General features: G+C 45.9%; 1 pseudogene; it reads left to right on the top strand.

Annotated features, from left to right (window-relative positions):
* The first annotated feature begins 902 nt into the window (after nucleotides 1-902).
* LOC115803144 (U2 spliceosomal RNA) lies at nucleotides 903-1,047 on the top strand (annotated as a pseudogene).
* The last annotated feature ends 12,812 nt before the right edge of the window (nucleotides 1,048-13,859 follow it).

Genomic DNA, 13,859 nt, shown 5'->3' with positions numbered 1-13,859 from the left:
CATTCCCATTTTGCAGATGAGAAAGGTTAAATGACTTGCTGAAAGTCAACAACTGAGATAAGATTTTAACACTTTTGTCAGGTTGCAGTGCCAGAGTCAGATAGCCTTCCCAAGACATTGGAGGGAGTGCATATTTGATCCACATTCAGGTGCCTTTCTTGAATCTTCATTCAACGGGTGTCTCCAGGAGGTACCCTGATAAATCCAGCTGGTTTTACTCTGTTTCTCTGATAGAATAAAATGATCGGGAAAGGAAGTGTGTATTGTTATTTTTAAATTATAACTCCCTTTACCTTCCCATGAAATAATGAAACTCGTTTCTAAAGGGGAAAAACTTAAATCACATCCATGTTCTGTCAAGATGGACAGCATCACCTCAGAATACAAATGGTTCTGTTATTTTTCAAAGACCTTTTCCTCATTATAAAAATAATAGACAAGCATCAAAATGGAATATATGATACGTTAGAGGGAATTTGAAAACGCAGAAAAGTATAAAGAAGAAAATATAAATCACACAACATTCCTCTATTAAAAAAACAACCAGTATTACAATTTTGGTGCATTTTCTTGCTTTTCTCAAGTCCACTGACATTATAACCTGTAGGAGTGGTTGTAAGACTTCAAGTGGGAAGGAGGGGGGTGGGGTAGGACAGAGCTGAGTCCTGCTGGTTAATGGTGTTGACACTTTCTGGAAGCTCAGCCCCCATTTCCTCACCTGCAACCCCCATGGGCTTTGACAAACACACAGATGTGAGTGAAAGCAATTTTTATGAAAGTTTGCTAGCTACTCTCCTTGATGGCAGGGACCATGTTTTCATGCCCTTTTATGTGCCCAGAATTTAGAAGACTGCCTGGCCTGTGGAAGCCTTCTATATAATCTTATTTTTTAAATGATGATGAACACTTCTCTGCTTTTTGGCTAATATCAAGTATAGTATCCGTTCCTATCAGTTTAAAATGGTGATAGTGATGAAGTCTTTTTACTACACTGGTGTCCAAACATTTTACCGAATTTTATTATACAAATGTTCACGTTCACACTTTTTTAACAGTGTGTCATGTATTTTAAAGAGATCTTATGTGGAACCCAATATCTGATAGCATTTACAGAAGCAAAGTAGCCCCTGTTAAGGGAAAGGGTATAAGAGCCCACCCTACACCCTCTTGCCCCCAAGGTATTCCCCACAGGATCTGCATGGAAGCTTAGGTCACGATTTGAAAAATAGTTTCAGAAACAGTTTGCAAACCACTCTTTTAATTATTTGATGGCAGAAATGGGGCTCTGGGACACAGCAAAGTAAAGGAGGTTTCAGCCTCTCCCAGAGCCCCATTCAATGACCACTCAGTCCTTTCCCTCATTCCAGCTTCCACAAGAGAAAAGGAGCCACAGCAGGCAGTATTGCAGGGACAGCAGCTGGCATTCACCAGCCTGAGCTGAGACCCTAACCCTACCTAACCCTCAAGGCACCCTAAAAGTCCAATACCATTTGTACGCCCATCTTGCAGATTAAAAAAGAATGAAAGCTTAGGGAGGTTAACTAACTTGCCTCAGATCAATAACTACTGAGTGAAGGATTCAGAATTGCACCCAAACCAAAGTCCATGTTTGTGGCCACTCGTACTGGAACACGCTGGGGGCATTCAGAAAGAGGCACAGCAGAAACACCCAGACGGGACGAAGGGGCAAGCATGCTAAGGCTGGGGTGCCCAGTGCCAACCCCCTCCCCATGCTCCCACCCCCACCCCCCTTTGACAAGGCCTTTGGTGGCTGGATACCAAAACTCCTCCCTTCTCCCTGGATGGGAAGCCGGGGGTGGTAACCCAGGTAGCACAGTGTGGAGGATGGAGTTGCCTGGGCTCTAATGCAGAGAAGTGGGGGAACACTGATGTCCCCATATGTGGCCCAGGCCTGATCACCAGCCCAGAGCACATGCAGGACCCCAGTGAGGGGGCTGGGCTGGGAACCCTGGCCCCAAGAGCAGGGCCTCCACCACATCCCTGAGAGCAGAGAATCAACCCAGCAGGGTTGGGGGCTGGGGGCGGGAGTCCTGTCTAGAGAGTCAGCCAAGTCCGCACTGCAGGATGACAACCATTTCCGTGGACGTCCTAGGGCTGCCTGGCTTTGCCAGGTACACCCCACTTCCCTCCTCCCATCCCCCTCCCAAGTGTCTGGGTGGAATCCTTGCTCTTTTGATGCACTTCCCGATGTGTTTTTTAAATGGTGCCTACTAAGTCCCTGGCACCCTGCTAGGGGCTGGGTTGCCATCAGACACCCAAGTGAAGAGGCAGACAAAGGACAGAAGCAGCACAGGTGGGGACAGGGCCCAGAGCTGACCAGGACTCTGCGTGCTGGGGGGAAGCTCAGTGCGGGCCGGGAACATGAGACACACACAGACAGACCCCAGAGGTCTCTGCAGCCCCTGCCCTCGGCTCTGCCAGGCCTAGCTGGGAAGCCCAGGGCCCTCTGTGTGCCAAGGGGCCAGCAGCCTCCAGGGATGAGCTGAGGACCCCCTGGGGTGAGTCCAGGAGAAGGGTTGAGTGGGATCCCTTAGCGTCCCAGGTCATCTGGGGTGGGGTGGAGTGGGTCCAGCCCCAAGGAGAGAGGGTCAGAGAGGATCGACAAGTCCAGGGCCCTGGTGGGGGACCCTGGAGCCAGGGTATTTGGAGCTTTCCCTAGCCTGGGGCAGTGTACTGGCCTCTTGTCCAGACCTCCCAGAGGAGTCAGTCCTCATGCTTCAGAGATATCTCCTGAGTTCAGAATGAAGCCTGCACCACGTGAAAGGCTGCCAGTACCCTCATGACCCCACCCTTGCCTTTTTTGGATTTAGAGGCCCAGCACACTCTGATAACGTGGGGTTGCTGCCCACCCAAAACAGACCTGCAAATGTGCTTGCCCTTCCCCCATGCAACTGGTGTCCTTCCTTCCCTGGCAGAGGGGACGTCTTGGGGACAGGAGTGTGCCGTGAGAGCTCATTCAGAGCTCAGCCTGGGCTCAGCCCCTTGAGGAACAGGAAGGAAAAGGGGGGCTGGGCCAGGGAGCGAGCAACACTTGTTCCACGTACATCACCCTTTCTGCGGGGCCCCTGGCCCTTCACGGTGTCCTCTCCACCTGGTGAGCTCTGGGAGCTTCGTGAGATGCGGTGTGATGTTCCCTCCCCAACCAGCGTCCAGACAACGTGGAATTAACTCATACAAAGGTCTACTCTGCACCCAACCTGGCACCAGACACTTCTAAACGCTCAGCCAGCCTCTGCCCAAGGCCAGGCCGGCCTCTCCTCAGGCCAGTCTAGGATCCTGCAGACGCAGAGTTAAGACCCCAGGCTGGACTCCCCAAGGCTCTTCTACCTGGGGGCAAACACTCAAGGCAGTTGATGTCTCCTGATTGGGTGGGGCCGGGATGATGGTTAGGGTACACCCCTTCTCCCCTTTGGGCACCTCCACAGTGCAGCCCTTTGTCAAGACAACAGCTACAGGAAAAGAATAATAGTCCTGTCATCAGCAATGAGGCTGAGCATTCCACATAGACACATAAAACAATTTGCAAAATCTGGTTTGGGTTCCCTCTAACATATATGTCAATGGAAATCGCCAACTCTGTTTTCAGGAAACCCAATAACCTGTCATGTGTATTGAGCGTGATCAAGAAAGACATCTCCTTCCGCCTTCTGGCACTACATCGTTAATCTCCCTTAACAGCCTGGAGGTGGGGGAGCATGTCTGTGGGCAGTGTGACTGCCCCTCCACGGGTCCTCTCAGCCACAGCCCTCCACTGATAGACGTTGCCCCCAGAATGAGGAACTCAGCTGCCCAGAGCGAGCTGCACGAATCAGGAACCATCTGACATCTCGAGGTCAGCTCAACGGAAAAATCATCACGAGTATCTCGAGGTGACAGATCTTCCCATGATGCCACAGGTGCTTTCCAACCGTGGTGCTGCCAGTACAGTCCCAGGTTCTGGTGGGACTGAAGGTGGGAAACAGACAGAAGGGAGAGAACAGAGCAAGAGGCAGTGAAGCCAAGACTGAGGGGGCTCTGCAATCTCTCCCAGACGTCGCTCTGCTGTGATGCACAGATGCTCGGAGCTGGAAGGAAACTCAGAGATAGTTTGCTTCAATAGTTTGTTTCATTTTCTCAGAGAAAACTGAGACTAGAAGGGGAACAACCTTACTGGTTCACCAGGTGACAACCCTAGGAGGGGAATTCAGATCCCTCGCCAGCACCTCCTCGGATGGACAGAGGCAGAACTCCAGTTCTCCACCCAGGGGCAGGTGCAAATACTCAGTAAGCATGATAGGTGGGCAAGACCCCGTGGAGGTGCTCCTCTGCCAGATCGCAGATGAGAAACAGAGAATCACACAAACCATTATTTAATATGAATTGTGGTTGAAAGCTCATGGGGCTAAAAGACCTTACAACCAGGGGGTCTAACCTAGTCTGGGCCTGGCAGGCAGGGGGGACTTGCCTAAGGAGGTGTCATTGAACCTGAGACTGGAAGGTTAGCCAGACAAAAGGTGGGCAGAGACCCAGGAAGAGGGTGTCTCCCTCCCCCCGCCCCCTCCCTCTCCCTCTTCCTCCAAGAAAGCTGTTGCTCCAACCCAGCTGGCCACACTGCCGGCCTTCATGCCCAATACAGGGGTCACTGTCCCACCCCCAGGCCTCCTGCAGTCACATCTCTCGCCTTCCTCCCATCCAACGCTTCAGGTCCTGCGCTCCCCCTAGGACTCCAGCCTCCCCCAAACCCGTCGCCGCGAGTGTGCTGTGGGCTCCATCTCCAACAGCGCCAATCACACGGCTGGACATACGATGGACTTTCAGCAACGAATTAATGAATGGAGCAGTGGGCCCATAAATGGGGCAGGATACAGGGCCAAGAAAACTCTGAGATGTCTGTTCTTGTGCAGCAAGCAGCCCAGAGCAGCGGGTATGCTGGTGAGGCCTGAACAACAGCCCAGGCTCCTCTCCACAACAGAGCCCTTTTAAAGCCTGTTCCCTCAAGGTGCTTCTCTGCTTAGTGGTCCAAAGCACAGCCTTACGGAAACTCCCTTACGTCTCAGCCTGATAGGGCTGGCGCCAGGCGGACGGGAAACAGCCATCTCGTCCAGATATGGTCTCCCCCATCTGCTGTCCCCACAGACTCCCAGGAGTAAGGGCTGCAGGGAAGTCAGTAGGCAAATATCCTGGATGACAAGACACGTTGCCAGGACCTCTGATGCAGCCTGTGACCTGCCCACCCACGTGGGTGGAGAGGAAAGCCGATAGATCAGCACAAACCGATCACTTGAGCTTGGTGATCTACACATGGGAGGAGGTGCCGGTGAGACGGAATTTTAAAGCCCAAACAGCTTCTTCTACATCTAAGAGTAGAGACAAGTCACCTTGCAGTCCATTTTTGTTTTCTTGGAAACCACAGGAGTGGTCCCTCTCCAATTACGACATCAGTGAAGAACGCTTGCTCCAGAAAAAGCTACAAGAGGACCTTTAGTTTTCTCTGTTGTACAATCTCCAGTGAAGAACCCTGGGGCCCTCTTGAAGAGAAAACACCCAGGCATGTATGCAGTGCAGCCTGAGTGGGTCCCGGGGCAAGGCCCGCACTGTAGCAGTGGACCAGATCCACCAAGCTATGCGAGGCTTGTGCACAACAGTGACACCACGTGGCAGCACCAGAAACCACAGTACCTCTGGCTTGATTGGTTCCCCAACTCTCTCTCTCCCTGGGTGTCTGGAAGCAGGACCAGCTCCAGAGATCAGGGACAGATCAAGGAGTTTCTGCCTTTCCTACTAATGAAGGCTGGTGAAGACTCCAGAAGTTCCTGCCATGTACCCATATCTCCCTATCTCTCCCAGGCTGGTAAGGGGCCATCCCAGTTTGGCATACTCTGTCTTGTTTGATGCCCATAACCACCTGGGAGGTGTGCACCCGTAGTGTTGTCTGAATTCTGCAGGTCAGAATGTTCAGTGGTTAATGACTTTCCCAAATTCACACACCCCAAATAAATGGCAATGCTGGGATTCAAACCAGACCTGTCCTACTCTGGGATCCACACTCCTTCTGCACCCCGCAAGGCTCTCTCTGCCCCCAGCAGAAGCCAGGAACAGCAAAGCATCTCAGGGCCGCATTGCTTCTGGGTATTGTGTCCCTTTGGGTTTAGCCCAGTTAAAGCTTCCCTGGAAACCCGTCCCTTCCCACACCTTCTCCAGTCAGTGTAATGTCTTTGACATTTGGTTCACATGTGGCCCCAGCCCCTTAGATCAAAGACCATGTGTGCCACATGGCATGGGTTTTTTTTGGGTTTGTGTGTGTGTGTGTTTCTATTTTGCTTAGCTGGCATAAGAAACGTGTCTAAGCAATCAGCATAACTTTTGAAAATCAATTTGTATTCTGTCAGCCCGAGTATCATTAACAACCTCCGCTAATACAGCAATAATGAACATCTGGAAACACAGCAGCTGTTCGGGGAACGAGGTATAAAAAACACTAAGATGACAGCTTGTTTTTCATAAGCTAGATTGGCTCTGTGCAAACGGGAGAGGCAAACAGACAAACCAGAGAAGGAGGAGGGGAAGGGAAAAGGGAGGAGCGCTTATGCCCCAGGAACGACTTCACTGAGAGAAGGCCCTCACTCCGCAGCTTCTCTGAGCCGGCCTGCCCTGGCGTAGGTACCTGTGTGCTCAGCGATCCCTCTGGACAATCAGAGAGGCCAGCAGTCCAGTGTATGGAAGCCTCTGTGTGGATGAGTATCCAGAGACGGGCAAGCTGGCCGAGCAGACAGAACGGCCGCCCAGTGCAGGAGACGTTTAGGCCTGGACTTGATGTCGAGGGAGCAGGGAAAGGTGGACTCTCCAGGCCAGAGGGGCTGAAGTCCTAGGGATTCTGGGTGTGGCCAGAGCATCAGCCTTGGAGTCGAGGGGACAGAGGCCAGTCCACAGGAGTCCTGGGAGGCCCTGATGGGGGTGCACACTGGGTCCTGGAAGTAGGGGTGACATGGGTATTCTTAAAGCCACATCAAAGATGGGACAGATGAGGTGGGGCCGGGGGCCCAGCCTCAGGCCTCTCCCCAGGCAGCACTACTGAGCCCCCAGGAGGATTCAGCAGGCGACAGGGCAGATAAGGTCTCTGTCCTCCTGAGAACCACAGACGGGGAGCAAGGTCAGCAGACTAACGTGATGCCTTCCCTGGGGAGGGTGTTCCCTCAGATGGAGCTGCCTTGAGCGGTTGGTGTGAGCAGAGGCTGAGGCCGGGGAAGCCTGACCCACAGCTTCGTGGGGACGGGAGCTCCAAGCAGAGGAACTGGCAAAGGCAAAGGTCAAGTGTGCTCAGGAAGAGAGCGCCCTGAGGCCCGGCAGGTGAGAGGGAGACTGGTAGGAGAGGAGAAGCCATGGGGAAGGGCCCACTCTGGGCCACTGGCTGCAGCTCGGGCCCTGAGGACCATATGACCCCACCAGCCTCTCACAGGCTGCCCCCTGCAGAGCCAGGGCCCCTCGTCCTTCCAGCCCAGCCCTCACACCCCAAGGCCATTTCAGAGGGATGGCGGCTGGTGGGGGAAGGCTGGAAGGGGGCGTGGCCCCAGCCACTCCTGGTTGGTTTATAATACTGTTCAAGTCCTCTGTTTCTGTATTGCTCTTTTGTCCTAGATGTTTTATCTGTCATTGAAAGCAGGGTATTAAAGTTTCATATTATTATTATTGGAGAACTATCTATTTCTTTCTTCTATTTTGTCAATATTTGCTTTATATATTTTGAGGTTCTGTTGTTTAATGTGTATACATTTATAATTTTTCTATCTTCTTGATAAGTAGAAATTTTTATAAACATGTTCTTCTTTGTCTCACTGTAGTAATTTTTTACTTAAAATCTATTTTTTTCTGATATTAGTATAGCCACTCCAGCTCTCTCTTTCCTTCCTTTCACTTTCATCCTATTTGTGTCTTTGGGTCTAAAGTAAGTTTATTGTAAGCAGCATAAAGTTGGATCATTTTTTTTTAATCTGTCCTGCCAATCTCTATCTTTTAATTGCTTGGTTTAATCCATTTACATTTAAAGTGACTACCAAGAGTTAACAACTTACTTCTGCTATTTCGTTATTTTTTTCTATGTCGTATGTTATATTTTTCTTAGTTTCTCCAATAATACCTTCTTCTGTGTTTGACTGATTCTTTTCCAGTGTACCTTTGTGATTCTCTCTTCATTTACTTTTCTGCATATTTTAAAATTTATTTTCTTAGCGCTTAGCATGGAGATTACAATTGACATCCTAAATTTATAACAATCTAATTCCAGTTCATACCAGCTTAGTTTCAAAAGCATACATTAACTCTGATCCAATCCTACTTCATCTCCCTTTTGTTTTATTATTGTCATAAATTACATCTTTATACATTGTATGCTCATTAACATAGATTTGTAATTATTGTTTTAAGCAGTTGTCTTTTAAAGCATACAGGAAACAAAAAGAGGAGTTACAAATCAGAAATGCAATAATGGTAATTTTACATTTACCTATATAGTTAACCTTCCTGGAGATCTTTATTTGTTCATACAGCTTTGAGTTACCATCTAGTGTCCTTTCATTTCAACCTGAAGTGCTCTCTTAGCATTTCTTGTAGGACAGGTCTACTAGCAACAAACTCTCTTACATTTTGTTTATCTAAGAATGTCACAAGAATTCCCTGGTGGTCCAGTGGTTAAGGCTCTACACTTTCACTGCCAAGGGCCAGGGTTCAATCCCTGGTCAGGGAACTAAGATCCCACAAGTCACATGGTGTGGCCAAAAAAAAAAAAAAGAAAAATGTCACAAGGCTACAGTAATCAAAACAATGTGGTATTGGCACAAAAACAAACACATAGATCAATGGAACAGAATAAAGAGCCCAGAAATAAACCCAAGCATATATGGTCAATTAATCTACAACAAAGGAGGTGAAAATATGCAGTGGGAAAAGATAGTCTTTCAGTAAGTGGTGCTGGGAAAAAATGGACAGCTACATGTAAAAGAATGAAATTAGAATATTTTCTCACACCATATACAAAAATAAACTCAAAATGGATTAAAGACCTAAATGTAAGACCGGACACCATAAAACTCCTAGAAGAAAACATAGGCAGTACACTCTTTGACATCAGTCCTAGCAATGATTTTTTGGATCTGTCTCCTCAGACAAGGGAAAAAATCAAATATAAACAAATGGGACCTAATTAAACTTAAAAATTTTGCACAGCAAAGGAAACCATCAACAAAATAAAAAGACAAGCTACAGAATGGGAGAAGATATTTGCAAATGATATATCTGATAAGGTGCTAATATCCAAAATATATAAACAAGGACTTCCCTGGTGGTCCAGTGGTTAAGAATCTGCCTTCCAATGCAGGAGACTCAGGTTCAATCCCTAGTGGGGGAACTAAGATCCCACATGCTACGGGGCAACTAAGCCCACATGCTGCAACTACTGAACCCATGCACCACAACTAGAGAGAAGCCCACACGTCGCAATGAAGAGCCTGTGCACCACAATGAAAACTCCCGCATGCTGCAACTAAGACCTGATGCAATCAAAATAAATAAATATTAAAAAAAAATATATATATATATATATATACATACAAACAGCTCAAATAACTCTGTATCAGAAAAAATAATCCAGGGCTTCCCTGGTGGCACAGTGTTTGAGAGTCCGCCTGCCAATGCAGGGGACACGGGTTCATGCCCCGATCTGGGAAGATCCCACATGTCGCGGAGCGGCTGGGCCCGTGAGCCATGGCCACTGAGCCTGCGCGTCCGGAGCCTGTGCTCCGCAACGGGAGAGGCCACAACAGTGAGAGGCCTGCGTACCGCAAAAAAAAATAATAATAATCCCGTTAGAAAGTGGGCAGAAGACCTGAATAGATATTTTTCCAAAGAAGACATGCAGATGGCTAGCAGGCACATGAAAAGATGCTCAACATCACTGATCAGCAGGGAAATTCAAATCAAAACCACAGTGGGGTATCACCTCACACCTGTCAGAAAGGCTCTCACCAAAAAGACAAAAAATAATAAATATTGGATGTGGAGAAAAAGGGACCCTTGTACACTGTTTGTGGGAATGTAAATTGGTGCAGCCACTATGGAAAACTGTATGGAGGTTCTTTTAAAAACTAAAAAGAGAACTACTTTATCATCCAGCAATTCCACTCCTAGGTATGTATATATATGAAGAAAATGAAAACATTAATTCAAAAAGTACATGCACTCCAATGTTCAAAACAGCATTATTTACAGTAGCCAAGATATGGAAACAACCTAAGTGTCCATCAACAGATAAATGGATAAAGAAGATGTGGTGTGTATACACCCACACACACACACAATGGAATATTACCCAGCCCTATAAAAGAATGAAATTTTGCCATTTTCACGAACATAGGTGGACTTAAAGGGTATTATGCTTAGTGAGGTAAATCAGACAGAGAAAGACAAATACTGTATGTTTTCACTTATGTGTGGAATTTGAAAAATAAAATGAACGAATATGACAAAACAGAAAGAAATTCACAGATATAGAGAACAAACTGGTGGTTACCAGTAGGGAAGGAGTGGTGCTGGGGAAACATATGGGAAGGGGATTAAGAGGTACACACTACAATGTATAAAATAAGCAAGATACAAGGACATAATGTACAGCACAGGGAACATAGCCAATATTTTATAGTAACTTTAAATGAAGAATCATCTATAAAAATGTCAAATCACTGTGTTGTACACCTGAAACTAATATAACATTGTAAATCAACTATACTTCAACTGAAAACAAAGAATGTCTTAACTTCTTCATTTTTGAAGAATAATTTAACAGATACAGAATTCTTAGATAGCAGGTTTTTTTCTCTCTCAACATTTTTTTTTAATATTTATTTAGTTAGTTAGTTGTGCCAGTTCTTAGTTGCAGCATGTAGGCTCCTTAGTTGCAGCACATGGGCTCCTTAGTTGTGACATGAAAACTCTTAGTTGTGGCATGCATGTGGGATCTAGTTCCCTGACCAGGGATCAAACCTATGCCCCCGGCACTGGGAGCACAGAGACTTATCCACTGCACCACCAGGGGAGTCTCTCTCTCAGCATTTTAAATGTATCATTCCACTGCCTTCTGTTCACCATGGTTCCTGATAAGAAGCTGGCTATTAATCTTATGGAATACTCTTTATACCTGACAAGTTGCGTCTCTCTTGCTGCTTTTCTTTGTCTTTAACTTTTGGTGGTTTGATTATGTGTCTCAGTGTGGTTCTCTTGGAGTTTCTCCTGCTTGGACTTCCTTAAATTTCTTGTTATTGTACATTCATGAATGTGTACATTCATGTCTTTCCTCAAACTTTAGGAGATTCCAGCCATTATTTCTTCAAATATTTTTTTCTGCCTTTCCTCTCCTCTCCTCTCCTCTTTTCTCTCCTCTCCTCTTCTCTCCTCTTCCCTTCCTTTTCCATCCCTTCCCTTCCCTTCCCTTCCCTCTCCCTCTCCACCTCTCTCTCTCTCCCCCCTCCTCCTTCTGGGACTCCCATAATATGTATATTGGTCTATTTTATGATATGTCATTGGTTCCTTCGGCTCTGTTCATTTTTCTTCATTACTTTTTCTCTCTGTCCTAATTTCAGTTGCCCTACCTTCAAGTTTGCTGATACTTTCTTCCACCTGGTCAAATCTTCTGTGGAACTTCTCTAGTGAACTTTTTATTTTGTCTATTGTACTTTTCAGCTTCAGAATTTCTATTTGGTTACTTTCTATAATTTCTATCTTTTTATTGATACTCCCTACTTGTTCATACACCATTCTGATTCCTTTAGTTCTTTGTCCATGGTTTTCTTCAGTTCTTTTAACATAGATAAGACAGTTAAAATCTTTGCCTAGTAAGTTCAATGCCTGGGCTTTCATGGGGATGGTTTCTATCAATTTCTTGTTTTCCTGTTGAGAACTGGACATTTTGAATACTGTAATATAGTAACTCTGGAGATCAGATTCTCCCCCCTCCCCATGGATTGCTGTTTTTTTTTGTTGAGGGCTGCAATCATCTATTTGTTTGGTGACTTTTCTAAACTATTTTATGCAAAATCTATATTCCTTGTTTTATGTAGTCACTGAAGTCTCTGTTCTGTTGTCTCTGTGGTCAGAGAGTGACCTGACAGTGATTTCTTTGAATGCCTGGATCCAATTAAAAAAAAAAAAAAGACACTCTGTCTCTTTAAATTCTTTCAACAGACGCTGTTCAGGAAGGTGCTTCAGCCAGAGGGGTTGAAACAATGACCAGCACTTATGTTGGCCCCTCATTTACCCGTCAAGGCAGAAAAAAACACACAATCTTATATTTGGAGGGGAAGTTTTATTGCCCACTCTGGCACCAGCAAACCCACCAGGAAGACAGGCCATCTGTCCCATAACTGCTTGACTCAAGGCTGAAGAATGGAGGATGGTAGTTGCTACAGAAACACCAAAATTTACCAAACCCTCTCTTCATCCAGCACTCCCCTGGATGCTGCAAGGATTTGACTAAATTCCAGAGTTCCAAAATAGTTGATTCTGACAGTTTATGCCAGTTCAGTAACTGCTTTGGTAGAGGGACAAGTTCCTGGAATTTTCCACTCTGCCATCTTCTACAACATGTAACTAGTTGTTTATCTACCATTTTATGCATCACTTTTCTACTTTTTCCTATTTCTATATTCAGGCTTTCTCTCTCTTTTGGAGTAAGTTTTGGTCATTTATATTTATTTGGGAAATCATCTATCTATTGAGTTATATTTAGCAATTTCCTGACCCCATTTCAAACACCTCCACATCTGAGGTGCTGACCCTCCTTTCCAGCCCCTGTGCTTTAGGTTCCTGCTTCCTCCACACCATGAAGAGGCAACGCTCTCTTTGCGGGCATGAGGTTAAATGTACAATAAAAGGGTTTTTTCTCTAATTATAGTTCAATTTCTAAAGTTTTGCAGACTTTTTTAAAATTAATTAGACCAAATTCAAGTTTATCCCTGAATCGATCACACTCCACTCACTTGCATTCCAAGAGAGTTTCCTGAGCGTTTGAGGAATGGAGTTTCTGGGAAGGGTGTGGACTTGCACATTAACCCTGGGTCTGCCTTCAGGAAGCCATCCTGCCTGCAATGCCATCCATCGTGTGTATCCTGGCGAAACACCCCCAGGGCCAGCAGGACCAGCTAGTGATTTATCTCTTTTGTTGGGGGTTTTCCAAAGAACCAGTCCTACTATTTATTTATGGCTTGGGGTTTCTAATTCATTAATTTCTGTTCGTAACTACTAATTCTTTTGTCCGATTTCCTTAAGTTTATTCTTCTCTTTTTAACTTGAATTGAAAGCTTACTTTATTTATTTCTCCTTTCTGCCTAACATTGAAAGCATTTAGGGTCATGAATTTGCTTCATTATAACTTTGACAGATCTCCTAGGTCTTGATATATAAAGTTTTCACATTACCGTTTTCTTAGTATTCAGCAGTTGTAGTTTCAAATTTGTCTTTGATTCAGAAGTTATTTAGGAAATGATTGCAGTGTTTTTATGTTTGTTTAAATTTCACATAGATGGAGGTTTTTGCTTGTACTTTTGTTATTAGTCTCCATTTTCACTGCACCGGGTCAAAGCACTGACCTGTGCAATTTCTATTAGGAGAAATTTACTGAAAATTTTTTTCTTGCCTGTTGCATAATGAACGAAATATTTTTGTAAATGTCTCGTGAGCACTGGGGAAGAGCATGGCTTCTCATACATACAGAGTGTGGTGTGTAAGTTCTGGGTCATCCCCCTGATTACACCGCTAAGAGTCTCCATGTCCTTATTGATGCATCCAGCCCTTAGAGCTATGCTACAGTTTTTCAC

Source organism: Delphinapterus leucas, chromosome 8 (genome assembly GCF_059928025.1).
Source record: "Delphinapterus leucas isolate spDelLeu-1000000601 "Yukka" chromosome 8, BTC_Dleu_Yukka2, whole genome shotgun sequence".
Classification (NCBI taxonomy): domain Eukaryota; kingdom Metazoa; phylum Chordata; class Mammalia; order Artiodactyla; family Monodontidae; genus Delphinapterus; species Delphinapterus leucas.
This window is presented reverse-complemented; position numbering and strand designations above follow the sequence as displayed.